Consider the following 27,248-nt stretch of genomic DNA (forward strand, 5'->3'; position numbering starts at 1 on the left):
AATTTATACAGCATATATACTTACATGGAGACACCATTGTTGACGGATCATTAAACAGCTGTTTACTCTGTGAGGCGTTGACGGGTCTTTCCACCTAGTAGGACACACAGAAACTGAATAAAAATGGTGGTATTTTAGGAAAATATAATGTATTTCCCTGATGTTTTTAGACTTCCTACATCGATTTCATTAAGATTCTGGAGTGGATTCTTTCCTCGAATCTGTTTTTTTTAAATATATATTAATCTTTCTTTGATACAAAAGCTCTCTAAGCAAACCCAAAACAAACATTTCATATTTTATGAATCTGCTCTCTCCAGTTACCTGAGGTGATCCGCTGAGTCGACACCACTGCAAAACATCTTCTGCCCTAAAGACTCGAACAACTGGCTCATCGCTAATGAAGCTCTTTCATTCCTAATCAACAAATAGCCACTCCAGGGGGCCAATCAGCGTCACCACGTGTGTAAACATTCACCGCCGCTCTAAAATCCAACGTTCAGCACATTATCTGATTAGCGATAGATTCAAGGGAAATTTCCATGGAAATAAGTTTGGAGGAGCAGCCCGCGAGCAGAAAGTAGCACAGGAGAAGTTTCAGTTCTGGAAGTGAGGTTTGCTGACTGTGCGTTGTCCACTCGGTGTTGTGATTACAGCCTTCAACTGAAATCGCATTCATTTGCTAAATTAGAATCAGTGTGCTAAGACACACGATACAGGATTTACACTTGGAAACAGGACTTTACAGACGAGATGACAGAAACTGATTGTGCAATATTGTGGTCATATTTGTGTGCCTTATTTTATACTGTATTTATACTATTTTTGTATTCTTAATTCTAATTCTATTTTTTTTATCTTAAGTTTATTCGTAATTCTGTGTGTAAGGAGGACCTAGCAAAATAAGATTTTCACTGTACAGAGTAACTGTTATTTGTGCATATGACAATACAAATAGCTTGAATCTTGAGAACATCATGTAAAGAATATTAAATATGTTCAAACTTAAAGACTCTGCTTCAAAGATTTAACATTGCGTCTGTGTGTCTTTCCGTAAAACAGCGTTGCTACTCTCAAGGAATAGTCCCCGCATGGAAACCACTAAAAGCAGAGTTTAAAAGTCTGTTTGTCATCAGTGCTTTTTGCACCATCCATTAACGTCCATCCACAGCATCGCAGAAAATAAAAATGGAAACATACATGCATAGTGGTGAGTGAGTAGATTAGTTTTTCTGTGATTTGGGGGAAACCTTCCCTTGAGGAATAGTGGCAGCAAACAGAGCAGTTAGGAGCAGTTTTGACGTAGACGAGGAGAAATCGGTGCGGAAGGAAGATTTGCTGCAGCAGCCGCCCACATATCACTAATATCCGGCTCCATTTTGGACCCTGACCCTGGCTGCCAAGTGGAGATAGTGATGGAAGGGAGCAGGGCAAGAGGCCCCTGGGCTAGCGGTGTGTGTGTGTGTGTGTGTGGCGGGGGTTGGCATGCCGCTGACATGCCTCACAGGGATGCCCACCTGGCTGGCCTTGGCGTTGGCTCTGTGCTGCCGGGTGAAGGGGAGATAAGCCGTGAGAGGCGGCCTCTATCCGCTTCCAGGGCCCTCGGGGGCCCGGCAAGCGCCAGAGTTCCCCGGCAAGGAGGCAGCGGCTCCTATCAGCCCCGATAAGCCCACGCAGGAGCCGGTGGCCCCATGGACCCCGATCTAAACAGGAAGTCAGAGGGTCAGCTGGACCTGGTCCTTCACACAATGCTTGTTGGAAAAAAAAAAGCTACAAACTGCAGGAAATATAATAATTCAATTAGCTTTTTCATCACACCTCACAATAAAGAAAACTCAATAGCAGTATTGGACTTGCAGGACTTTTATTTTTTAAATATCTTAAATCATTATGGTTATTTACTATATCATTCCAATGTAGTTATTTAACGTCTGTGTGCCAGAGGCTCCGGACTCACCACACATCTCCATGGCATGTCATTCCAGTAGAACTAGATACCTCACAGATCTACAGTAGCGGTAGTCCAAATTCCCTTTGCCATTTTCTATTTGCGTCTTCTCATGATTTGCAAAAAAAGAGAATGAACGGAGATCCCAACATTGGACAGCGTCGGCGGCCAGAGCCGGATGAAACGTGTCCATTACGATGTTTGGGGTTATTGCGGCCGAGACCCACAGAAATTCTGTGGCCTTCGTGTGATTGATGCAGATCTTTCTCTACATTTGCTGCGGATCCTTTCGCACATGCGCGGCATCAAAAAGCGGTGTAATTGATAAGGTATGGGATCTTTTTTTCGTCAGCAGAAGGATACGGTAAGCCGAGCAGGCCGACGGCACATGCTCAGTATACGCTCACGTGCGCGCGCTAGGCCGCGATAAATCATCACATTAGGAGTTGTCACGGGGTTAACATCACCTTCACAAAGCATTTATCCACTTTCTTTTCTTCTTTTTGGGACGTTTGGAATTAGAGCCAGATACTTTTGTCTGTGTGCCAGACAAGAGGAAGCAAAGAGAAAGAGGATAATGGTGCGGAGGAAAGAGAGCAGTGGGACGCAGGTATTCTGAGACGTAAAGAAAAATAAAAGATGAAACATTGTTTGGGCAAAGAAAGAGAGAGAGAGAGAGACACTGGGTAAATGTTGAGGTATGGCAGTTAGTATTTGATCCTCCATACTGTGTGTACTGTAGCTCCGAGGCGGTTAAAGGCTGCGTCTGGAAGTCTGTTCTTAGGCTGTTATTCAGTTTGAGCCGCGACGTCAACAGCTTCTGCAGCAGCACATCGCTATGACGACGGAGGGCTAAGTGCTTTCCACTGTTCCCACTTGCCACGGGCTCGCTCCGTGGATCCGTCATCCTGTTGGCTCGCGGTCACGTGCACGCGAGTGAGGGAGCGTGCACGCTCCCTCGTCTCGATCCGAAACTTCGGTTTGGGAAAAGTCTTGAACGATGTGGCAAAGGATTGTATCGCAATACGCATTTTCATATTGATCGACAATAATCACGATATAAATAATGTTCAATTTACAGTTTTATCCTTAGGAAAGAACCCTAAATACGCCTGAAGGTTAGTGATGGTTTATAACGTAGAGTTATTTATTTCCGTAACGGGTCATTGAGACTTCTCTCTTTGTTGGCCATCTCACTGATGCTACTTTAGAGCATGTGCACCACAGACTGGTGGGAACTGAATTAAAAAAGGAAGGGAACTAATGGAACTAGTGGGATATCTGCACAGTATTTTCACAATAAAAAGATAAATATATATATATATATATATATATATATATATATATATATATATATATATATATATATATATATATATATATATATATAAATAACTGTGAAAGAGATCAGTGGATGGCAGCAATACGCCTAGCCGGGCAACTTCCAGTTTGCCCAAAGCTAGCTTGAAAGGGGATAAAATGATTATATCGTGCCGCTCTTTTACACTTTCCAAATGTTATTGGACCAAACTGATTGGCTACTAATAATGAAACAATGATCTGCTTTGTGATGTTCAAAACAAATTGTTTCACAGCTGCAGCAGCATGTGCTGTCCGGCTGTTCCTGCAGTGTGGGAAAGCAGATTAAAGAACAAACAAACGTTATCCAAAGTGCATCTCATAAATGGATCATAGTTATTGTGAAAGTGTTTGAGATTGTTTTTATCACGCAACCCGACATACAAAATCAAAACTGAAATACAGAAAGTGGGGTGGCAGCTAATTTTGCCTATGATTGGCTTTCCCTTACCACTCAACGTTTATAAGTATAATTTACTATGGTTCTAATTCAAAATTAAGTTTTTAGGGAGCCTTTAGTTACCAAATTCTGTGTTTCCATTCCAAAAATATTTGTTTTTTCAGTCATACATATTGATAAAAGTGTTTGCCTCAAAAGTCCATCGTTATTATTATTCAAAGTGTAGCAGAAGAAGTAGCAGAAGTAAGGATAAGAGACGGTCTTTTTCTTTTTTTCATGTTCTTGGAGACGCGTCCTCTCCTGTAAATTCCTTAATTACAGAACAGCCCCTTTAGCAAAGTTTCCAGTCGAGGAATTATACTGCGGATTTCCCTTTTTTTCCCCTCTAAAGTCAAAGCTTGTAATTATTTCCCTCGGCCATTTCTACTCTTGTTTTTCACCTTCTACCCAAACTCCCTGCACGCGGAGGTCTTATGAATAATCATAGGTAAAAATAAGACTGGGAATAAAAATCGTTCTATGTAAAAAAAAAGGAATTCCTGAGGCGATACTGTGGAAGCTGTCGACCGACCCGGCACTCCTTTCACCCCCGCATTCAGTCTTTTATCATCGCAGCGCTCTTGTCATATGAACGGAGTGCTGCTGCATGGAATAAACTCAACATGTGCACCTTTTTTTTTTTTGTGAAACTCTAGGCTCGCTTTCCAAAAGAATCAATCCATTACGCCTCTTGATAGGAAATGTCAGAGCTTGCGTCGCTTTTTTTTTTTTTCGTGATCCAACGCAGATATTTCTCCGAAGGCTGTCACGAGGAGGTGATGCTGAGAAGAGCAGCGTCGGAGCGCCTGACTTCAAAACCAGACCTCTCTCTCTCTCTAATCTCCCGATCGGTGTTGAGAGAAATGATCTCCTCTCCAGCCTCGTTATTCGCTTCCCTCATGTGAAACTTCACCCAAGCTCCGGGGGTATCTGTACATCTTCTTCTTGTTTGGGTTTGTCTGCGGGAGGCTCGCTTGGCTCTGCAACGTTGGAATCACCTTCTGAGAAACACATCTTGGGAGCTTTTGAGGGTTCTTAATATGACAGGTAGGGGGATCCAGCTCACGTCTCCGTTTACTGGGTGAAGGCGCTGGAACCACAGCAGGTATTTCATGAAGGGATTTTCTTACACGGGCCTATCATTAAAACACTTTTGCAATAACTTCAGATGACATGTATTTAACATGAACCATCCAAAGAAGGATTTTCATGACTCTGGTTTTCTATTTCGGAGATCAGTGTGCTACAGTGCTACTTATTACAGGAGCACGGCTGATTCTCATCTCTCATAACTTCTATTAATCACATCACTTGACAGTCTTCCCGCCTGTATACCTTCTGCACTTCGGCCATCGACTGATGTCATCTTTCCTGACGATGTTTGGCAGGAAGAGTTTTGTTTTTCTTCTCTGCAGCTCAGTCGACAATCTGATTTTTTGTCCGCTAACATAACCTCCCAGTCTATATCCATGTGGGACCTTATTAATGACTTTGCATTGCATCGTATGTCACGTTGTACATGTCACAACAACAGAAACAAAGCAAAGCAGAGGCTGACGTCTGACTGAGCCGTCAGGCAGCAGCACTGATGAGATGATGATGATGATGATGAAGACTGAGTCACTAGAAGCCAGCTGACCCTAGTTGACCACTTTGCTTTGTAGACTGTAGCACAAACTTAATGTTGAGAGCTGAAACTCTTGGCCAATTAAAAGATTAGTCGACCGGCAGAAAATTGATTAGCAACCATCGTGATAATTTATAAATTGCTTTTAAAGTTGCTCAAAATCAAAGAGCTCAAGCTTCTTTAAATGAGAATATACACTTGTTTTCTTTGCACTTTTTAGAATAGCGTACAAATGAGAAAAACAATTCTGCCTTCTCTTCGTTTGTTTACTGCCAGCAGTGAATCATTATGTTATTTTTATTTCTGACTGGAGATTGTCTTCATCAGATAAACAACAACATTGCCTCTGAGACAATAGTCATTATTTGCAAACTCATGATGTAGTTATCTGGCCACACATCCATGTAAGGTATTACTATTTGTCTATTTGTTACTATTATTGTCTTCTTTTCAGTTCACGCCGAGTGAAGCCAATGCAGAAGTGTCCTGAAACTTTTACTCTCTCAGAGAGAGAGTAAAAGTCCTATTGTATAGAAGTCTATGAGAAAATGACTCTACTTCTCACTTGATTTATTCCCTCAGTAAACATTGTGGTCTCAATCTCTAGTCACAAGTCTTCTTCGCTGCAGCAGTATGTTCCTTTAGTAAATGATGGTCCATTTAGAGTCAAATAGACCATAAAACAAAGTATCCTTTAGGGCGGGCTTACTATGATTGACAGGTGGCTGCCAATACCAGAGCCATATACTGCGTCTCCACGTAACTCTTTAAAGATAAACCCTAAATATTGTAACTTCCATTCACTGGTTGCAAAAAAGCCAACATGGCGACTGCCGTAATCCAAGATGGCGACCGCCAAATTGCTGAACACCAGGCTTCAAAACGGCAGTCCACAAACCACGATGACTACGGCCACTTTTCATATACAGTCTATGATAGAATCAAACTTCAATCGTGCATTGCAGCAAAACAACAACTTACTTCTTCTGTGTACATTTGTCAAAAACAAATACTTAACTTCCAGTGGAGGATGTGATAAGAAGCTAACAGCCACGCCCCTCCTCGAGCTGTTCAGGCCATGTGGGTTCACCACTGAGAGCCTTTATAGAATTACACTGTTCTTCTTCATTGTATTGTGTAGCTTTTCTCCGCTGGAAATCAATCCAACTTCCATCCATGTTGAGTCATAAACCTTCTTTTCAAACCTCCCCCCTCGTCTTTGGAAAACCAATTTCTCGCATCCTTTATCAAAGGGCCTTCCTCAGGCTATTGTATCATTCGAGCTTGTTCCCAGTAATTGTAGATTCCCTCCAGATTGTACTTGATAACGACTTCACAGGTCTCTCTGTAGATATTGTTTTACATATTGGATTGGCAGTCGCTAGCAGGGAACGGCTATCGGCCTCCTCGAATCTCCTGCCACAGAAAGCCAACTGAGCAGCTTCTGTCTGCTCCAGTGTCTGGCTTAGTCATCAGAGGATGAGTATGAAAGCCTGATTGTAAGTGAAGAATGCGGCTGAGCGGCGCTGTGTGGCGTGCGGTGGGATGATGAATGGAGTGACATCCCGGGGAGCGGATGAGGGGACAGACGCTGGATGTCTGGAGTCGGGGCACTCGTCTACCCACTGGACCCCTAAAACACAGAAAGAATCTGTCCTCCGTCTCACTGGCACTTGCAGACCTCTGCTCGCCACCGATGCGGAGAATTTCGGCGGCACAAAGTGGAGACCAGCGGCTGTCGGATGTGAGTTATGCAACGGAACCCAGGTGCAAAAAATATAAGAATCCGAGTCCTCGCTTACCTTTATTATATGAGCTTTGTGTTCTCATGCACATGTGCTTCTAATTGTCTGTTTTGCTTGTGTGTTTGCTGATGTGTGTGTGTGTGTGTGTGTGTGTGTGTGTGTGTGTGTGTGTGTGTGTGTGAGATCAGACACAGGAGGCTTGAGTGTGATGTGTCTCATCTGGTCTCAGAGATCATTAGGATCCTGTTCAGTGGGTCCAGGGGGGGGAAGAGGCCATTATGGTTCACGGGGATCATCGCTCGCCCTCACTACTGATCCAACTAACACATCATCATCATCATCATCATCGTCGTCGTCATCGTCTCTCTGGCAGCAGCCGCTGTTGTTCAGGCACCACTTCACCAGAGTGGTGCGTTTCAGGTGTTCAGTGTAGTTTTACTAGACGACTCCAATGAACGGAAATTCATAGATTGCAAGTATTTCAAGCACCGGAGACTTGAAACTTTATCACATTTTTAGTAACAAATACATGATCATGTATAGATTATTTTCCAGAGTATGATTATTTAACCTCTTGCCAAAGACTAAACTCATATTCAGATTCAGAACCCCAAATCTCCTCACACACATTCTTTGATTCAGTGTAACTCTCGGACGACATCCATTACAAATACTCATTGTGTGTGTTGTGGAAAAATAGGCAGTTGATAGGGAACAACAGAAATAGAAAAATTCTCATTTTTAAGAAAGATGCAGTCATTATCAAATTAAATTTAGATGGCTGGTTTTCCTAAACAGGGCACACATGTACACACAACCACACACACACACACACACAGTAGACACACAGCAACACGTGCACCGGCCCCATCCAGTCAAGTGACGGATCAAAGGCGACGTGAACAGGAGTTAATAGAGATGAATTGCGTGGCGTCCGCCGCTGTGGCTGCTCGTCATCACCGACGCTCCCCAGATTGCGCACCACATCTCCATGTCTTCATCACGCTGAAGCCCGGACAGCTCTCTCTTGCTGTGGCAGATCTCCATGTACGTACGTGAACTCCCATCCCGCCCTCCCTCCCGTGACTGGTTTGCATTATTTTCTCCTTAGAGCAAAATGGGATCTTTCAGTCTGCGCTACAGTCGACTGGCCTGTATCAAAGGCGCTGCATGCTCTAAAGCCCGATGGCAGTTTGATCAGTCTTTTCTTCCATTTCCATGGTTAAAGGGGGTATTTGTGCTGGGTGGCCTGGATGTAATGCTGTTGGATCATCTCCTGAGTTGCATTACAGGTTTTAATGGTGCCGGTAATATACGGCCCACAGTTTTTTTTCAGGAAGAAATGTCATGGCCATGAAGGAGCCGTTTCTCCTCCTGAGGCACACACTCACCTATGAAAGTACACACACACACACACACACAATGCACTAAAAGTGTGACGCATAAGCTAAGTAACATTAACCATGGATGGATTTAATGCACCTTGCATTTAACATGAGCCGTTATGTTTTAGGGTTTCTTTCTGATCCGTCCCTTTGGAGACTTTTCACTAATGTGCTATATAGCCGTGGGTTTGAGCCGAGGCAAATGGCATTTGCAGACAAATTCATGGATTTGGGTTTAACCTGTTTTGGAGAATGGGGTTTCGCCACAAATGACGGTGCCAGAAAGGTTGTACTTTTTTCCCTGGAAAACCTATTTATTTAACAGATTTTTGAACGAAAACCTGATCTGATATTATCGGAGAAACGTCCAGATGGAGGAAAACCTTTATATATTTCCACTTATGCTAACAGTAGACAGATTTCTCTTGTCATCTTATAGTGACGGAAGCTCCCCGAGGTAGTAGCCACACTCGTACAATGTTGTGCATGTCTTTCTATTTAAAGTGTGATAAAGATTTTATTTTCTTGGAAATAAAAAAAAGAGTCAAATGGAACTTTTTTAAATTTTTTTATCAGCTCTGCTCTCAAATGCCTGCTTCTGGATTGTATTTCCCAGTCTGACTTTAATGGCTGCACAATATAAAGGATGGATATGGGCTTTCGGGTGGATTCCAAACGGGGTATGTGAACTTCTCTGTTTCTATTTCCCGGGGCCTACTGTGCCAATAAGTATGAACAAACTTTTCTTTCTTTTTTCTTTTTTCTTCTTCAGCGATTCTACCATCCAAAGTTGCAAATGTGTTTTCATTCAAGAGGTTTTTCGCAGACTGAAAGTCTTTCCACTAAACACTGTACAGTAGAAAGCTCCCAAGTTTCTTTACATGGTTTTTCATTATCAGTGTTACGGTCGGTTAAATCTGAATAGAATCACTTCAAATTGTAAAGTGGTGTTTGACAGCTGGCAGCTATTAAATGTTTGCAAAACTGTAAAATGAAAACTCTTCAGAGTGCATTTAGATGTTCTTTTTATGTCACAAGGTGTCCATCTGTGAGTTTGTATCGTGCATGTTCCTCACTGCCTGTCACGGATTCCTTGAATGAAAAATGACTGTGGAGGTAAATGAGCTGTGAGGTATCAGCTTTGAAGCAGATTCCGCTCTGAATTGATGTGGTGTGACTCCTAAACCCACATCGGGAATTTTTTTTGGGATCCTCTCCCAAACTTTTGTCTCTGGTGTATTTAACTGGTTCTTTTCCATTTCGCTGGAGCACTCCCAGACACACACACATACGCAAACACCCACACCCACACACACACCAACACACACACACACACACACACACACACATACACACACCTCACCTTAAAAGAGGTCATCCAATCAGCAGATATTAGATTTTACTGCAGACTGTTAAAAATATAATAATGATAATAATACAATTTATATTGCACTTTTTTTTAAAGAGTTTACAACGTGCTTTGACCAAGAAATCAAGGCAAAGGCAAGGCACTAAAAACAGAAAAGTGAGGCCCAACAAAGCAGGACAAACTGAGAGTTAAACCCTGATAAACCCGTACAATAGATGAAACAATAAAACCAATCAATACTATATAAAAAAACGAATAAATAAAATAATGATAAAATAAAGCAATAACGCAGTAAAAAGACAACATCTCATGACGCCAGTGTGTAAAAATGGGTCTTAAGAAGTGATAAAAGTGTTTAAAAGATAAGCCGTATCTCCTCAGGCAGGTCGTTCCACAGCCCGGGGGCCCTCATGGCAGAAGCGCGGTCACCTTTTAGTTTTAAGCCTCGACTTTGGAACAGCCAGATGGCTGTAATGATGAATGGATAGCTCAGCCGTGCTGCGCACCGCAAGTCTTTATGGATCTCGCAAAGCAGGCCAGATGAATCGAAGACGGAGCTAAAGATTTGTGGCTTTCTTTACCGACGAAGCATAAAAAGTTTAATTGACAATTTAAGATTAAATAATGCGTTGGATGAGGTTGTAGTATTAAAAAAAAAAACGATTTGATCAGGTTTGGCACGTAGAACTGTTGGCCGCCGCTGACGTCAGACTGAACACGGTTTGAAATTGAAATCGCGTGGTGTGTCAGCGTGAGAGCATCGATGAGCTCATTTCATATTCTTTCCCCGGAAAGGAAAAGCTCATGTTGAAGTCATCCCGGAGCTTTCAAAATAAGCTTTGCCGTCAGCCTCTCTGAAGTCGGGCCATTTCGTTCTAGATGTTGTCTTAACTTGCGTCTCGACTGATTAAGTCTCATCGAACGAGTCGAATTTGTTGCATCGTTTTTTCTTTTTTGAGGAGGATGAAACCGGAACCTTTCCCATCACATACGGTGGTTAGATGTCTGTCGCAGATTGAAAGCACTCTCCCCCCCCCCCCCTCACACCCATTTTGTCTCTGATAAAAATGGGTGGCAGCATAATACAAAGAGACTATGGTGGAACATTTTCCTGTCTTTTTGCGGTGTATTTATCTGTTGCCGTGGCTACTCTTGCAACTTTTGGGATCAAATTCACCAGATCGGAGCTTGACACTTCAATGTGACCTGTCTGATTGGACAGTGATCACATACAGAGCGGAGTGAGTCGAAAAACCCGGAAATTAGTTTGCTTTGACTTTGACATGTTAAATGTTTGTTCAGCAAGAAAATCTCCACATATTAAGTATCGTGAGCATTTGTTTTCCAGCAAGCTTATTTTCTAGAATAAATTCCTGTGGGAAACAAATCCCATTGGCTTGATGCCTGTGGAACCAGTGTGACGCTAATGACGTCATCCCTAGTTTGTGATCAAAAAGATTGTTTTACAAACAAGATTATTGTCTGTAAAACAGTGGATGAACACATTTAATTTCCTATGAATCCTTCACAATAAAAGCCCCCTGTTTCCGATGCCTATACTCTTCCTCCCTGCAGTATTAGTAGACTTGTATATTGGAGAATAGCCGCTAGCAAAGCTATGCTAATTTAGCGATAAACACATTTAATTTCCTATACATTCTTAACAATGAAAGTCCCCCTTTTATTTCAATTGTTCAAGGTTTTCATTTTGAAGCAGCAAAATCTGGATTTTCTTCTTTTTAAAATTTCTTTTCCTCAGCAGTAACAACTCAGACAGAAGTTCTCAGCTGGGCTCCAACCCCACTTGTCCTCTTTTCTCTCGCTTGGGAAAGATGATGGAGACCTAAGTTTGATAAATCGTCCGGGCTGCGCCCGCATGCTGTCCGCACCTCACCGAGATCCGAACCCAATGCGAGCCAGGCCACTCCGACATGTGGTCTGGCTGATCGAGGATCCCAATGCGAGCGGACGGACTTGACGGTTAATGCGTCCTGGCATGATTGCAGAAAAAAGACAAGTGTAATGCATTTGTGCGCCGGCCTCTTCTGCAATGCATGTTCCTCTCGCTATAAGCCATCGTTAAGTTTCTCCCTCTGAGCCTTGTCTAACAGAGGGGGCTGTGATTAATGACCACTCAGGGTCTAATGAAAGCAACAGCAAAGCAGAGCAAGTATTTCAACATGGCACAGCACAAGGCAGCAGTCAGGACCGGGCCCATATTTCCTCAATGTTTGACCTGTAGTTACTCATTAGCCCCTTTTCAACTCACTTTGGTGAGGCTGTTTGTTGTCCTTGGAGTCTATTATGCCACCATCATCATCTCCAGAGCAAGACAAACACGTCTCGCGTTGCTATGTTCAGCCGAGGTAAACAACAATCCAAGGAACAGAGAACTGGTATTAGGTTTGTTGGACAGGGTGCATTTGTCATACTTTTCTTTTGTATCGCTTTATGCTGTTTGCACTGTGGTTGAATTTAATTATGAGTAAACATGTCACCAGAGTTGCTGACGTGGCGAGTTGTCCTCGGTATTGCTATGAAATGGGATCAATAAACCTATTTATAGCCTAATATGAGGAAGTAAGGAATATACTATTGTTGTACTTTGGTGCCTGAATGCAAGGGCATCTGTTGGTTTGAATAAGTATGATTGTCGACTGTGAAAACAATCAGCCCTTTTGGCTATTTTTAAGTCATTTTTTTAGCTAAAAAAATGCCAAATATTTGCTTGTTCCAGCTCCCCAAAGGTGACGTTCTGCTGCTTTTGTCTATTTTCATCGTTGTAAATTATATCTTTACATTTTGGACTGTTTGTTGGACGAAGCGTTTGAAATATGTCAACATGATGGCTCTCTGGAGGCTCTTTTTCCCATTATTTTGTGACATTTAATAGACTGATAATATAAAGGACAGTTTAATTGACGATTAAATAATCAACACTTGCAGCCCAAGTGTGTGTGCAAGTTTATATGCGAGTCGCATTTGGCCGAATATGGTGCATCAGTATGTTCAAAGACATGTGGCCACCGCAGTGTGAGCCTGGCTCATCCTGGATACATGTGGCAGGCCATTAGTGGGGCACTCTGACTGAATAAACAGCCATCAGCGGCACGCTGTGGACTGGGTCGTCTGCAGCTGCAGTCATCCCAACGACGAGCCAAGAGTGTCCAATATAGCGACGAGGCACCATGAAAACTGCCGCTACAGTCTGCCTGGCCCTCGGCCTGGCATGGAACAGCCCGGCCACGCGTGGTGATGTCACACCCCTGCTGTAGGATGGATGTGACGCCACGCGACATGGAAACCTGCTTTTGAAATGCAAGGACGCGGAAAGAAAGCTAAGTGCTGCGACTCCGCTGTGATGAGGTGATCTGTTCTTGGAAATCAGATTTGGTTTGGGGTTTTTAAATGCGGCGTCACAAGGTGACTTTGTTGATGTGATGCTGGACACCGTTTGCCGTCTTTTCGGTTTGTTGTGCAGCTGAGTTATTTTAAAGCAGAGACAACCAGACACATGCATTTTTTTAGATGAGGCCAACACCAAGGATGAGAGAGGGTAGGGGGATAATCGGGACAGATTGTGTGCTTTGGCTGAGGCAGAGAGTGCTGCTGGGTAGGGACAGGGGGGAGCATATGGGCTGAATTCTGAGGGGTCTTGGCCCACCTTAGTATGGTGGGCACGCAAAGACGCCCCCCTGAAGACATGCAGGCAACGCCAGGAATCTTAAGCCACGACGTCGTGCCAACAGTTTGCTGTTGAAGTCCTCCTTGCTGCCTTGGCTACGACGTGGCGTCTCCTCCCCTCACATCCTCGTCTCTCTACTGTACCCCCTTCGGTTCGTCTCTGTGCGCTTCTTCAAAGTGGACCCCCTCCGGTGATCAATCCATTTGAATAAGCATCTCTTTCCAGAGGACAAGATGAGCTAAGTGGCCACAGGGGCGCAGGATGTGAGTGCAAAACCCAACCGACTGGCCGCCATTGGGGCGAAATCAACTCGAAATCAGCTCGAAGTCGAAACGCTGGGCGCTCCTCTCGCATCCACATGCAGAAAGAAAAAACACCCAAACAGTTGAAAGGACAGACTCAACGGGCCCATTTTAATACTTTTGATTTCATGCTGTGGCTTGTGCTTGTCAACATCGATGACCAGACGCTGCACAACTTCATTACATGCGTTTTGCACGTGTGCACGCGCTTTATTTGTGCGTAATGCTTGCGCCGAATGACATGCTCGCTCAGCAGAACTGGAGTTGGTCCGTCCAGCCGGTGACTCATCTAATACCCACGTGCCAATAGCCACAGCGAACACGTTTAGTCATGCGTGTGGGGAAATGATAGAAAGCAGCGTCTAACGTATAATAATGTCATGGGGATGACATTAGTGTTGCTTTCATGCAGTGAGGGTTTTTTAACCTCCCAAGACAAGACGCAGGGCATCATCACATTCGCCATCCCCGCATGAAATTACACTTTCATGGAAATGGCTTCAAGACAGTCAATCACAGGGGGAAAAACCACGCTGTGACCTTCAAATGATAATGTTTTTTAGGGGTCAAACCAGCTGAATCAGGTTTACATTATAAAAGTGGAAGAAGGCCCGAGGGCCATTCTACATGAAGGGGGCGGGGATTGTCCCCACTTTGCCCAGTGCCATCACCAATACCATAAACAAGTGGTTTTCAAATATTGGGTTAGACCGATATATTCTCATGAGAAATCTTGTTTTTATTGGAGATTTCAGGGGTTTTTTGTAAATTCTGGCATTGACCATTGCAACCAAACCTATGCCACTCCGTACTTGTTGAGTACTATCCCTCCTCCCCCGATACCTTTTTAATGCAAGTCGCTGTTTAAAAGGACATCCTGTTATGTCCTCTCACAGTGCAACTTGATTCATGTGGCCTTCATTTAGTTGAAACTAAGAATTCACGTTTGTTCTGTGAATGTGACTCGGAACACATGCAAACGAGGCAAACGGCACAAAAAAAGGTAAGAGAGGACTTTATTTTTTTTGCCGTATCCTGAGGTCTATATGTTCGTGTCTGGAGAAATCAGTGGGATCGGCTAATGAAGAGATTTACCTCGGCAACGCTCTCTCTGCGTTTAATTTGAGTTTCGTTGCAGTGGCCTGAAGTTGGAGCGGTTGCTGAAAACCTTGTGGACGTCTAATCACCCAGAGACGGGAACTGTTTATCTGAACAATTTGATGGGAATCGGCGCGGGCCAAGAGAAAGTTCCTCAGTTGTTTTTAATCAACATATTAGTAAGAAAAGAAATAAAGGAAACTTGAGGAGCTATTGCGTGCGGGCACACACACACACACACACACACACACACACACTGTGTATGTGTGTGTAGCTAAACCTCTTGTTTGCTGCTCTTCTCTCACAAACGCGATGCTGATAAAACAAAGCAGACGCCTAAGAGGTCTGACACCATATTAGATATTTCCACTGTACAGTTTCAGAGATTGTTTTAAAAAAGGAACACCCAAGAATGTTCAGGCGGGCTTCGTAGCCCAGAGGAGACGTGGGGTTTTGGCCGATGCTTGCCTCTACTCAAATCACTTACTGTGCCCAAATAGTGGTGTCTGGGCAGAACCGAGCTGGTTCCCATTTAGAGACAGTGGCTGGCTCCGGTCTGTAATCCGCAGAAGGGGGAACAAATTGCTCTCTGGTCTCTGTCTCTCCTCGAGGCCAGTTTATTTCATGCTACTTTGGCTCCGCCATTCTTTTCCTTGCGTGTGTCATCCTTCCAACTATTTCAAACACTTTTTGAGAGCCATTACCGTGGGCCCTCGCAGGAGGGGTGAAGGGCGGGGCCCCGGCAGTTTGCTTGGCCCGCTGGTTGGTAGAAAACATGTTTGTCAAAAGTGCCACGCGGGCTTCTGCGGCGCTCATCGCGGGGATTTGCCTTTTGCTCGGTGCCGACGACATCATTGGCCTTCGCCCGTCTGTCTGTGTCCGTGTCAGCCGGGCTTAGATCTTCTCTGGGCCGGTGTCAGGAACCACAACAAGGACTGAAGCAGCAACAGTGAGGAGCAGTCGCCCTCGTGGCCTCTATTGCTGCAAACATCACTCAGCCAAAATGGTTTTTGCTTCTATCACATATCAAAGGGCAGACGGGTTTAGGCTTAAATATCACATTAGAATAAACCGCCTGCTCCTTTGTGCCACTTTGATTTAGAAAAAACTCGGGAAAGCTTTAGTCTCTTAAGGCTGAGGTGATGTACAGGAAGTAGACACATACTGCAGAGACTTAGGCCATGGTTACACGCTCCAGTTGGGAATTTGGCTGTTTTCCTCACTTGTGTCCACACTTCACACGTCGAGGCGACCTACCTCATCGAAGTCACTCGTTATTTTTGCTGATCATTCTCCTCCTGGCAGTTTTGGTAGACGGCAGTCAGTTATTGAGGTTTACAAAGTTTGGGAATTACCACGTTTTCCTATGAATTCTTCACAGTCGTTTATTTTGATGCAGCGAAATCAGAAAATGGTGGGTTTTCATCAGCAGTGACTCAGACGGCGGGTCTCAGCTGTGCTCCAGACATGGCGTTCCTCCTCTCATGCGAGCGGGAGACGATGCGATACTTTTGTTCGATAAATTGTCTGGATTGGGCCCAGATGCTGTCCACACCTCACTGAGATCTGAACTCAATGCGGGCCAGGCCGACTCGGCATGTGGTCTTACTGATCGGATCCCAATCTGAGCGAGATCCGATCTCAGAGCCTCCAGCCTTGAGAGCGTATGCGTCCTGGCACGAGCGGATGACAAAAGTCGTATTGAAAGGCCAAGTGTAACCACAGCCATACCGAGGGTTCACATACTTTAACTTATGTTAGCTGTTAACAATGTTCTTATTTCAAACTTTATTGAAAAAAAAAGAAAAACACTTTTAAAAACACAACAGGCTATATTTTGAAAGTTCTGACCCCCATTTAGGGTAAAACAGACCATAAAGCAGGGTATGCACTATTGACTGACAACGTTGTGTAAGTGTTCATGGTTTTCTCATTTTTACTTATTTACTTGCTTAAACATTTCTTATATATTTTCCTCTTCATGGCCCTTCTTGGCCAGATGCATGGTTCATTTATTGCATTTTTTCTTGTTTAACTGTAAAAATACCTAAATAAAATATTAAGTATAAAAAAAAAGCAGGGTCTGCTTTAGGACGTGGCTACCTTAAATAACATTTCGCAACCACAGGATTGTTCGGCATCGCGTGTAGTAAAAGACAGTCTAGGACTCGACTGGTCATTTTTGTTTCGGGTGGTACATTTGTACGCTCTGCAAAATTCGCATCACAATTGCTATCACATTCAACGTGATTTACCGACGCACAGAATGCCAAGCTCAAGTCTTCAAATTACTGGAGAGAGAGCGAGAGAGACGAAAGGGAATCTGCTGAGTGACCGCAGACGGAGCCACAGGAGAGGCGTTTGAACCACCCTAACCTGAGCCTCAACGTAACTCTACCCGTAACCGTGAAACCGACTCCTAACCCCGAAACGGGACCAAACAAAGCGTCCTCACCCCCAGTGTCTCAAAGTCAAATTGGTCTCTCCCAGAGATAAAAGAACAACAGCACTCACGCGGGGTACTCTCGGCCCACATCATCAGGCCTGTCAGCCCCATGCGCAGTAAACATATTACTAAAAGCACTTATCCACACACTCCTGTTTCATGTTCACACACGTGTTCTGCATGTTCTGCATCTGGTTTGTGTTTATTTAGATGCCCCTGGCTGTCTAACCAACCCCCACCCATTTTCCGTCTCTCTCTCTCTCTCTCTCTCTTTCTTGCTTCTTTTTCTGAGTGAAAATAGGGAGTGATTTCGAGGACTTTCTGCATCCTGTTCGCCCGAGGGAGTGTGGAGCCTCTGGCTGATTAGAGGAAGCCCGGTATCCGATTGCCCTCCAACTGCCTCTTTTTGTGCTGATGCCCAGGTTTAATACCTTTTTTTTCTTCTTCTTATATACCTAAGCCTCCTCATTACAGACCTGTTCTGTCAATCTGGACCTCGTCCACCGAGACTTGAGCAACAGCAAACACACAAATGTGAGAGGTCAGATGGATAAATACAAGCAGAATATTAAATTGCTTTCTGTAAAAAAAAATGGATTGCACAATCTTTTTTAAGAATTGGGTGAACTTTCACTGTGAAATGACACTCAACATGTTTACATCTCTATGCATGCTTTTCAAAAACGCTACTTATTCGGCCAACAGACATGTAAACGCACACCTTTTGCACACCAACGTGCACACTCCAGCACAAATCCATTTAACTCATTCCCTCCGATGCTCTCATCCACTGAAGCTTTGCATATAATGCCGAGCTCTCACGCGGCTCTTCTACCGCACCTCAGCGGTGTGTTCCTTATACGATTCTGCCTTACAGTACACTATAGCTCCGTGTGATAGATTAGCTCCTCCAGACCCCCGCTTTTTTTTAAACATGCTTCCATTTACGTGCCTTCCTGCCAACAAAAGCCTGAGCCAGTATCCAGTCATCAGACAGTGAGTAATTCTGAGAGAGCTCATTGTGCAGAACAAAGGCGTCACCCATGCTCCCTCTCCACTCATGTGCAGTATATTTTCAACAGGAGCCTCTTTTTTCCAGCCAATACGAAGACTGAAATACAATTTAATGTCTGTTTTCATGAGCTACTCCAGCCTGTGTCCTAAAAAAAACATTTGAGATTTGCAGATAAAATACATTTTCAGTTGGAGATTTCAAGCCTGAAAGAATAAGAGGATATTTCGAGTTTCTAAAACTGGCTAATCTGTCCACAATAATATTTCATTTTGATGGCACTGAGTTCGTTATTTTTTTTGGTTTAGCAGTCTTTCTTCAGGGAGGGAAGATGTCACGTGGCTGTCCACTTTTCTGTGTCCCTGAATACATCTACTAATGTGGTTTGCTCTCTGTATTTGGGAGCTCAGAACATGAAGCTTGGCATGAAGGGCACAGCCCACATGAAGCAACAAATAAGGCACAACCTTCTTTCTTTTTATTCTGAGGAGATAAAGACATATATGTATTTTGATTGGAGCCTAAACAATCTTTCAATCTAGGTTGGAGAGACAGGAACACACTCCTCAGAACGGCTAGTTTTCCTCCTCTCGCTTTCCTCACCACAAAGAGTTAACCCCACAACTCAAAACACACTGACAAACGTGACCTAGATTATGAGAGGCACATCTATCTAATTAATCTTTCAAAAAGCTTCAGGGTGGGAAATAAACAGGCCTACATGTTGCTTCAAATTCTACCACCTGCCATTACAACATCTGTCTGTCAGTGGCTGCCAGGTAGCCTCCAGCTTCCCTCCTTCATGCAATTAAACAATTACCACAATCTCACCTTCTCTCATGTACACAGACGCTCATTCGTAGGATCTGGAAAATATTCTTCCGAACCCTCCGACTCCTGCCTATTTAATTTTTCTCTCATCAGGCAATCAGCAGAGTTGAGATTTTAGTTCTACTGCGGGGCCTGTCTCAGCCAAAGTGTGGCCGAAACTGCAATTGAAGTGCTTTGCTCCATTTGCAGTTCAATAAATGGGGTGCGCGGCGCCAAAGTGGGTGTCAGCGCACAGCATGGGGGTGAGCGTGGAGCATGTGATTGGAATATATGGCTCAGGCGGTTTGCCGGATGCTGGAGGTCTCATCAAGCCTGTGTAAATGTTTACCCTGCACACAGTTTCCATTTCAGCCGGCGGCCCAGCATCACCTTACCACTTAGTGGCTCGTAGGTCTCGGTTCTGTCAGCGCCGCCGTCTCCTGGCTGGCGCGGACTGGAGGTACGGCAGCGAAGGCACGGTTGGTTGCCAGAGCGTCTCGTGCCATTGGCTTTGCGTAAGCTCGTCTCCAGCTGCTATTTACCTTATCTCGCTACGTTACCTCATTTATGAATTAATGGCTCGGACGTGCATGCGCCGCACTGTCCCTGAATCATTAACGGAGAAGAAGGAAATTGCAAATTACACAGATTTGTTTTTCTGCCATTGTCTTGGTAAAGCTAGCGTCTGATGGGAGGAGATGCTCATCTACCAGAGTATATTACATTCAAAACTATTACAAATAAAGCTATGTATGTAGAGTTTTAGTCAAAGACAGCGTATGAATCTGTACACGCTGTAACAGGTTCATTTAACTTAACACCGACAATTAACTCGACTGTAATGTGAAGAAAAGAATTAAGAAGACGTTCTGAAACTTCCTGTTTGACTCATAATTTACTCTTACTGTTTGTGTTCCTCCTTCAAAGGCTGAAAGACAGATTTGGCCTGATGATGTCGCCAAACCACTTTAAAAAAGCTCATTGTCGCATTTCATAGATCTCGTTTCTCTATTTCTGCTCCCAATGAGTTGCACATTTTTGATCTGCTTCGTACCATCTCGACCCCACCTTCTTCCGAATCCACATGTGCATTTGGGAAGACGGGAGTACAGTAGATCAGAAGGCAAAGCCTGGGCTCGCCGTCCAAATAAATCAAGAAGATTCAGGGGCCCTAAGTGGCAAGAGCTGCAATCTGTGAGCCTTTAGCCACAGCTAAGGGCTTCGGCTCAAATGATTCATCACACGATGATTAGTTGTGGCCGGGCTGGTATCCTTTCTCTCTTAACCGGGGCCCTGTTGGAGGCTATTTTGGAGATGAGCAGGCGCTCACCGCTAAGCAGGCTTCAGATGTGGAGATGAAATAAGTGTTATGTCTCTTAACAATTTGACAAACCTGCAAACCATATGAGCGGCGCTGCAGATTGGGTTTCACTGCTGTGTGTGTGTGTGTGTTAGAGAGAGAAAATGAGGGAGAAAGGAGAAAGATAGTGCCGTAAAAGTCGGGTTACAAGCCGCTTCTACCTCCAGTGGGTGTCCCCGCTGTAGCAAGCTAGCAACAGCTGCCCGCGTCTCCTCTGCCCGAGTCGGGTAGAGGGAAGCTACCGGGAAGCTAGCGGAGAGCTAGCATGAGCTCTAGCAGGAGCGCTAGCTGGCTACAGCGGGGAGCTAACGGGGACATTGACCGAAGGTAGTAGCGGCTTGTAACCCGACTTTTACGGTAGGTAAATTCAAAGGATGAAATACATTATTGTACTATTTATGTCTATATTATATTTAAGCATTCCATTAGTAGTTTTAATGATCTATTATAAACTGCTCAGAGCCTGAATGCATCATAATGTAACCGAACAGAACCTTCGTTGGTTGTTTACAATGTAACACTATTTGAGACTAGAAAAGCATGAATCCTGATGTCCTCGTTGCATATTTTACTGAAGATCGTCAGTAAAACTTAATTTCACACTGTGATGTAAACGTTAAACTGCCGAATACTGCGTGGCTCTGTGGTAAGGCAGCCTGCGTTGCTCACATGTTGATTCCCACTGGGTTTTTACACAGTGAAATGAATGCATCCCAGTCTGGAATGCATGTAAACACTCGGTGATGGGCTTCTCTGTCCTTGGGGCAGACGGAGAGACAACCTGCAGCCTGTGTGGGCTCCCTTTGTGTCTTTGGGCTTCTCTGTTGGTGGCACTGTTTTAACAGCCTCCTCCCCTTAACCTATTACCCTGCAGCAGAGGCTGCTGCTGTTTAATTAATCGTGTTGTGCATGTTGTTTATCAAATGTCTGGCTTTTTAGCTGCATGCTGTTTTATGCAAGGCCTTTTGCTGCTGTAAAGGTGGAAAAGCAGAATTTTTAGAGGGGTTAGGGGTGCAAAGCGCAGTAAGTGTCTGTGATTAAAAAAAGGCTGTGATTTTACTTGGATCAGGTGGCTGACACGCGCTGACGAGACCACCAGAGGTAGCGGTCTGAGCGAGCAGGAGGTACGGAAATATGTCCCATCCGCAGGAAAGGAGGGCTGGGAAATGAAAACACGCAAAGATGGGTAATGAATCATGAAATCATATCGATATCCTGGATCCCGCCCTACGATTACAGAATAGAAACGAGAGGGAAAAAGTTTCAAAGGAAGAAAATGAAGAGTTGAGACATTAAAAGCGGGATCAAGGAGGGACAAGGACTAGGATCTAGGAAAATAGTGAAAGGTAAACGGACTTTGAGAAGCAGTGAGTGATGATGATGATGATGATGACGCCGTCTCTGTAATGACGTGCAATCAGACACATGGCACGGCAGTAACAGGAGCCTCAGCTGCCGTGTGCCTCGCTGACTTGTAATAAGAAGGAAGCCCGCGCTCTCCTCACCGTCACCTTTTCTCCCCTTCTCACTTTGCCTCTTGATTATTTTCATTCTCTCCTTCCTCTTTTATTCTATTTTTATCTCCAGCAACCTCTTCTTCTACTTTGTTCTTCCTCTCTTATGGGTATTAGTCTGTCAGACATGGACTCCAGTCCCTTCATCCGCCCTTTGTCCAATCCCCCACCTCCCCTTCTCCCCATCGTCCTCATGTATTGAAGCCAGCAGATCAAACAAAATCCCCCCATAAATACCAGCCTAGTTCATCTAATCAGCCAAATTGCAGCAGAGCGCTGTGCCTGAGGGGAGCGTTTTTCTTGACTGGGAAACATTACTTAATGGCATCAAATCAGCCATTGAGAGCATTGCCGCTGTCTCATTGTAAAAAAAATGAGTGTCTTTTTTTTTTTTAAGCCCTTAGCTTACGACACCTGAGCTCACATTATGTCTTCCAGTAAAGTTTGGGTTGAATAAAGAAATTGACAGTTTTTAGAAGTTTGCTTATTCAATATAATCCTTTTATACGACTATTTATAATGTGCTGTAATCATTTAATCCAAATATTCAGAAATGAAAATCACGTAGATAGTCAAAATCAAACCATGAAAACAGTAAAAAATTTACAATTTCTGAAATTTGTTCGCTGCTTTTAACAATCTGCTTCATACGGGCCTAATACATTCTATCCTCCACAGACTAAACCATACATAGCACCTTATCTGCGCCACAGCGAGTCAGTACACGAGAGGTGAGCTTGAAACTGAAATCGCCACTCGAGAAGCCAATCTCCCTCCCCTCCCTCTCTCCGCAATTCCCGCTCTCGCCCACTTTCCATTATTTCCGAGCCAAAATGAAATTTCACTGACCCATTCAGAATCCAAAAAGGAGGAAATAAAATCTATTCCAAGAAGCAACGGCATTGTCTGCAGTCTTTCTACCTAATGGCTCTCTGCAAAAACGTGACTGTCTTTATGAAGAAGAAAAAATAAATAGGGACCTGAGCTTTTTCTTTGATTGCTTTTCTGGCTCCCTCCATTATTTGGTTATAAATGCTCTCTGTTATGGACATAGTGTTTCAACCATGTTAGTGTAGGTCATTGTGCTTTATCGCGGCCGCGGCGGTTAAGCAGGACTCGGCCAAGGACGCACAACAGCCGGCCGTTATCAGAAGGGCTGATGTCCACCGGTTCATAACCTTGGCTCATATCCGCTGCTGCTTCCCACTAACTGAATTGGCGCCGAAGCTGGGTTTTTTCCGTGATGTGATCTATGTGCTGGAGAAGAAGCAGCAGCAACAACATTACCATCAGTCGAGGAAACATCAAAACAATTCTGAAATGATTCAACTGAGGGCAGATTGTTTTGCCCAATTATACGTCATACGTCAGAGATCATTCTGCAAATATCTTTGGTATCTCGTGTCTCTTCCTCGGACTGAAAACAGATTATCAGTTAATAATGTGCATGTAAACGAATCCTTGTGACTATCTCCACTTAAGGAATGTCTTTGTGCAGCTTTGGCAGCCAATTGGCAGCCAATTCCAATTTAATCCCAGGTTGCTTAACTTCAGCTTGGCATATGCTCTTCGACAAAGATCCTAATTCAGTGGAAAATCATTTAATTACTTTGGCTTTCCTGCAAATCCGCCATCGGGAGTGCAGTCTTGTCTTTCCTCGGCAAACCAAGGGTGAAGAGTTTGTGTTATTATTAGCCAGTGTTGGCAATCAATCTGTGGATCTCGGACTCCTCAAATGAGAAAAGCGCTGGTCAAGGTCTTGGCCACACAGACAATTAGGAAGCAAAGCCAGGCGAGCGATAGCACGAGGCAGCTGTAAATCTTCACCACAGCCAAGTTTATGACAGTGGAGGATAATGCATGTCTAGAAGGAGGGCGAGGGGATTAATTTGGCCGCTTCTTGTAACTCTGGGGGGCTTAGACCAGGCCGCCCTTCCTCAACGCAACTCCCACCACATGGCCTTGGGATTCTCTGGTCCTGATTGTAGCTGGAATGGAAGCTCCGTTAATGGATGACTCATTACTTGGAGCACAGCCTCACGTGGAGCTTTCAGAAATAATGGACCATCAACAACTCAAGAATGTGACAGTCAAAGGATGTTTTAATTCATTCAAGAACACTAAACCTGTATACTGAAGGTTTTTGGTGAGGTTGTCCTCAACGAAGGAAATAATTCGTCGGCAAACACTCGTTCGATTCTGTCCATTGATTAGTTGATTTAAACGGGTGGAGACCAGTAGAGACTGGAAAAACCTTTGTGTGGTGGTTGAATGTAAATAAAAATAAAATGAAGCTTCATCCAAAACTGCTTTTGACTCCTGATCGACTCATTTGCCTCAATGGCCGCTCGGCCATCCTAACATTCATAAGCATTATGCTTCTACCTATACCTTTTCAGTCTTTCTTTTTTGTGTATTAGATTGTGGATTTACTTATTGTAATGTATGTAATGATTGACTTAATAAAACACATACTGACAGAGTTTCTCCATAAAGAATCCTGCAGATACACAGCTTTAAAATGTGTGTTAACCAGAGATATGCTTAGCGGCCAAAGACATTTTAGGAGATCCAAACCAATTACTTGACCAATTGATTGATTTTTTTTTTTGCCAGAGCTTCAAGTCTCACGTCTACAGCTCTGATAGTCCAACTGTGGGTCATGCCTAAATGTTTCAGTGTAATCACATCCATGATCAGCACTGATGAGCACCACTGACAAAAGATCTCTTTTTAATGCAGGTTCAACCCCCTTGAGTGTTTCCTTTCAAGCCTTAGTGCAGGCGGTGCTACGTTTAGTTGCACCTCGAGGCCATACGCTGTTACTATTGGTCAAGATGCGAGTGATTACCCTCCACCCCCCAACCAATCCATAAAGATGTCGATTCCCTCGATTAACTCGACTCTTAGCGGTAAGCATCGGCCTCACTCCGCGCTGCTCTTGCCCCGAGGGTTAATGACACATCCTCGGAGGTCTCCTCTGGATCCCAGTCCAAAATTCCTCCTCCCCATGCCGTTGACATCCACAGCAGTTTCCATAGCAACAGGCATGTGTTTTGTGTACATACGGCGATCGTGGGAGTGGAAGGAAGGAAATAAATCACCATGGGGGAAGTACAGGTCACCGGTCCCCACAGGGTCGAAGGTGAGCAGGGACTGGGGAACCCCCTGACTCCCTGCAAAACGACCCCCAGTCTCCGCTCCCTCTCTCTCCGCCACTCGGCCCGTCGGCTTCCTCTCCTCTCCGGCTATGATTAGAAACCATAACCTCATGCTTCACTGTCACACTGTGTCCACATTCATTTCGCAAAGGAGAGCTAAATGGCCCCGTTTTGCCCAACCGAGACTTCGGCTACCCCAACACACCCCTCTGCTCTGGGAGAGCGGGGACTGTGGGGTCTAATCACCTTTTTGCGGGCCGATCATAGAGGCCCACCTATCTTCCTGTGACGTGTTAATCAAGCCGGTGTTGAGGACATACAGCGGCTCTGGGGCTTTGATGCCTCCTCCACTCCGGGGCCTGGTCAGGGTCTGCGCTGAGGACTTCTTTTATGTTACCTCTCAGGCTACTCCATGGGGCGAATATGTCAGCGTCAATAAGGGTATTATGGGGCAGTAATCGCTTAACACATGGTCCTGACGGTATAAGTGCTATCACTACTTAGCATTTTATTTATTTTGCCGTCTCTTCTGTTGCATAGCAGGGTTTTGCCAAGATTTTCCAGACAATTTGTCCTTAATCTCATTCCTTAACTTCGTCATTGATTTCAGGGCACCGCTGCATTTGGGGATTTTAGATTAATTCCCTGCCCATTCTGTGGCTAAAGAACTACCAGCGCGTTTCGACAGTGGCCTCATAAATAAGGCCATTACGGCAATCAAAGTGAAGTATAAAATAGTTGGATTTTGGTTTTGAAGAAACGTTGGGGCAGGAAGCCTTTCATTAAGGACACAAATGAATCTTTGGTATGGGAGACTTCTGCGCCGGCCGAGTGATCCCCAGGCGATGGTAAATCAATCTGAATATCCGCTCGTGTCACCACACAGTTAATGGTTATGAAAGAGCCCTCTGAGAGAAAGAGAGAAACTTTTTCTTCCCTTTTCCTCGCTCCGCCACAGTTGAACCTATTTGCGTTCTTCGGTCACCCTTTTGGAAGAAGAAGGTTTTTCTTTTGGGTTTTTTTTTGATAGAAGACACACATGGCATTGAGAAGGAAAAAAAAAACCTCTTACCATCTGTCATTTCTACTCTCATCTTGTCATAGCAATATGTATTATCTTTAACCATGAGCACTGTTGCTTTAAACCCCCTTCCAGTGACCTCATCGAGCATTACAGGCCTGTCATGCAAATCATTGTTATACGGCAGAAAAATGGCAGCAATAACTCCTTACGAAAACCTAAAAACAGCACTCCTGTGTCTTCCTTTCCACTGCACACCTGAACTTCATTGATACTGGGATGGGGCTTGGTGGGTATGGATATTACATCACTTTTTTTTTTTTAGATGAACCCCCATTTCAAAGGAGCTAATAAATCTAAACGGGTTCACAGGAGGATGCCTTAAAGGATGAAAGAATCATAAGTCTGAAAAAGAATACTTTTCACCTGTACTTCACCACATACTTGCATCGCCTGATATATGGATTCATATTTTCAATTTAACAACCCCTGGCAGACCAATACACAGCTATCTTTTATTAGTACAGCACACCTGGTTTACATATATCAGTTTTAAGCTTGTTCTTTTCTTCTTCTGAAAGCATGGGACCTTAGTTTGTTATTACTTTTTTTACATCCCAAAAAAGGTCCACGAGATCACCAAAAGTACGTCGACAACCAAAACCATTACTTCACCCTTCAATCTTGGCGAAGTTCTTCCCAGAAGAGTGGAGGCTGTTACAGCAGCGCGTTGATGCTCGTGTTTTTTTGGACTTTATTCGGGTGTCCTCATACTTTTGGTAATATAGACCATCAAAGGAAGCTTCTCGCGTATTCATTTTGTACGAGACGGCTCTGTGAGCTGAACTTTCCTCCTCGAAATGCCAACGAATAAGATGCAACGAATGTTTATCTCACTTACCATCTTCACTCCGACTTTCTTTCTCTCCCCTCCCTCCTTTTGTCTGGAGTCCTTCACCTGTGTTCC

The 27,248-nt window shown here is 44.2% G+C and overlaps 1 long non-coding RNA gene across 1 annotated transcript; it reads right to left on the reverse strand.

The window, feature by feature from the left end:
* Window positions 1–24: 24 nt before the first annotated feature.
* LOC306732905 lies at window positions 25–27,248 on the reverse strand. Its single transcript, XR_013770933.1, has 3 exons — window positions 27,183–27,248; window positions 1,518–1,703; window positions 25–94 (listed from the first exon to the last, which is right to left on the reverse strand). It is a non-coding gene; the product is annotated as an uncharacterized lncRNA (long non-coding RNA).

Source organism: Taurulus bubalis, assembly GCF_910589615.1.
Source record: "Taurulus bubalis genome assembly, chromosome: 2".
In the NCBI taxonomy this organism is placed as follows: domain Eukaryota; kingdom Metazoa; phylum Chordata; class Actinopteri; order Perciformes; family Cottidae; genus Taurulus; species Taurulus bubalis.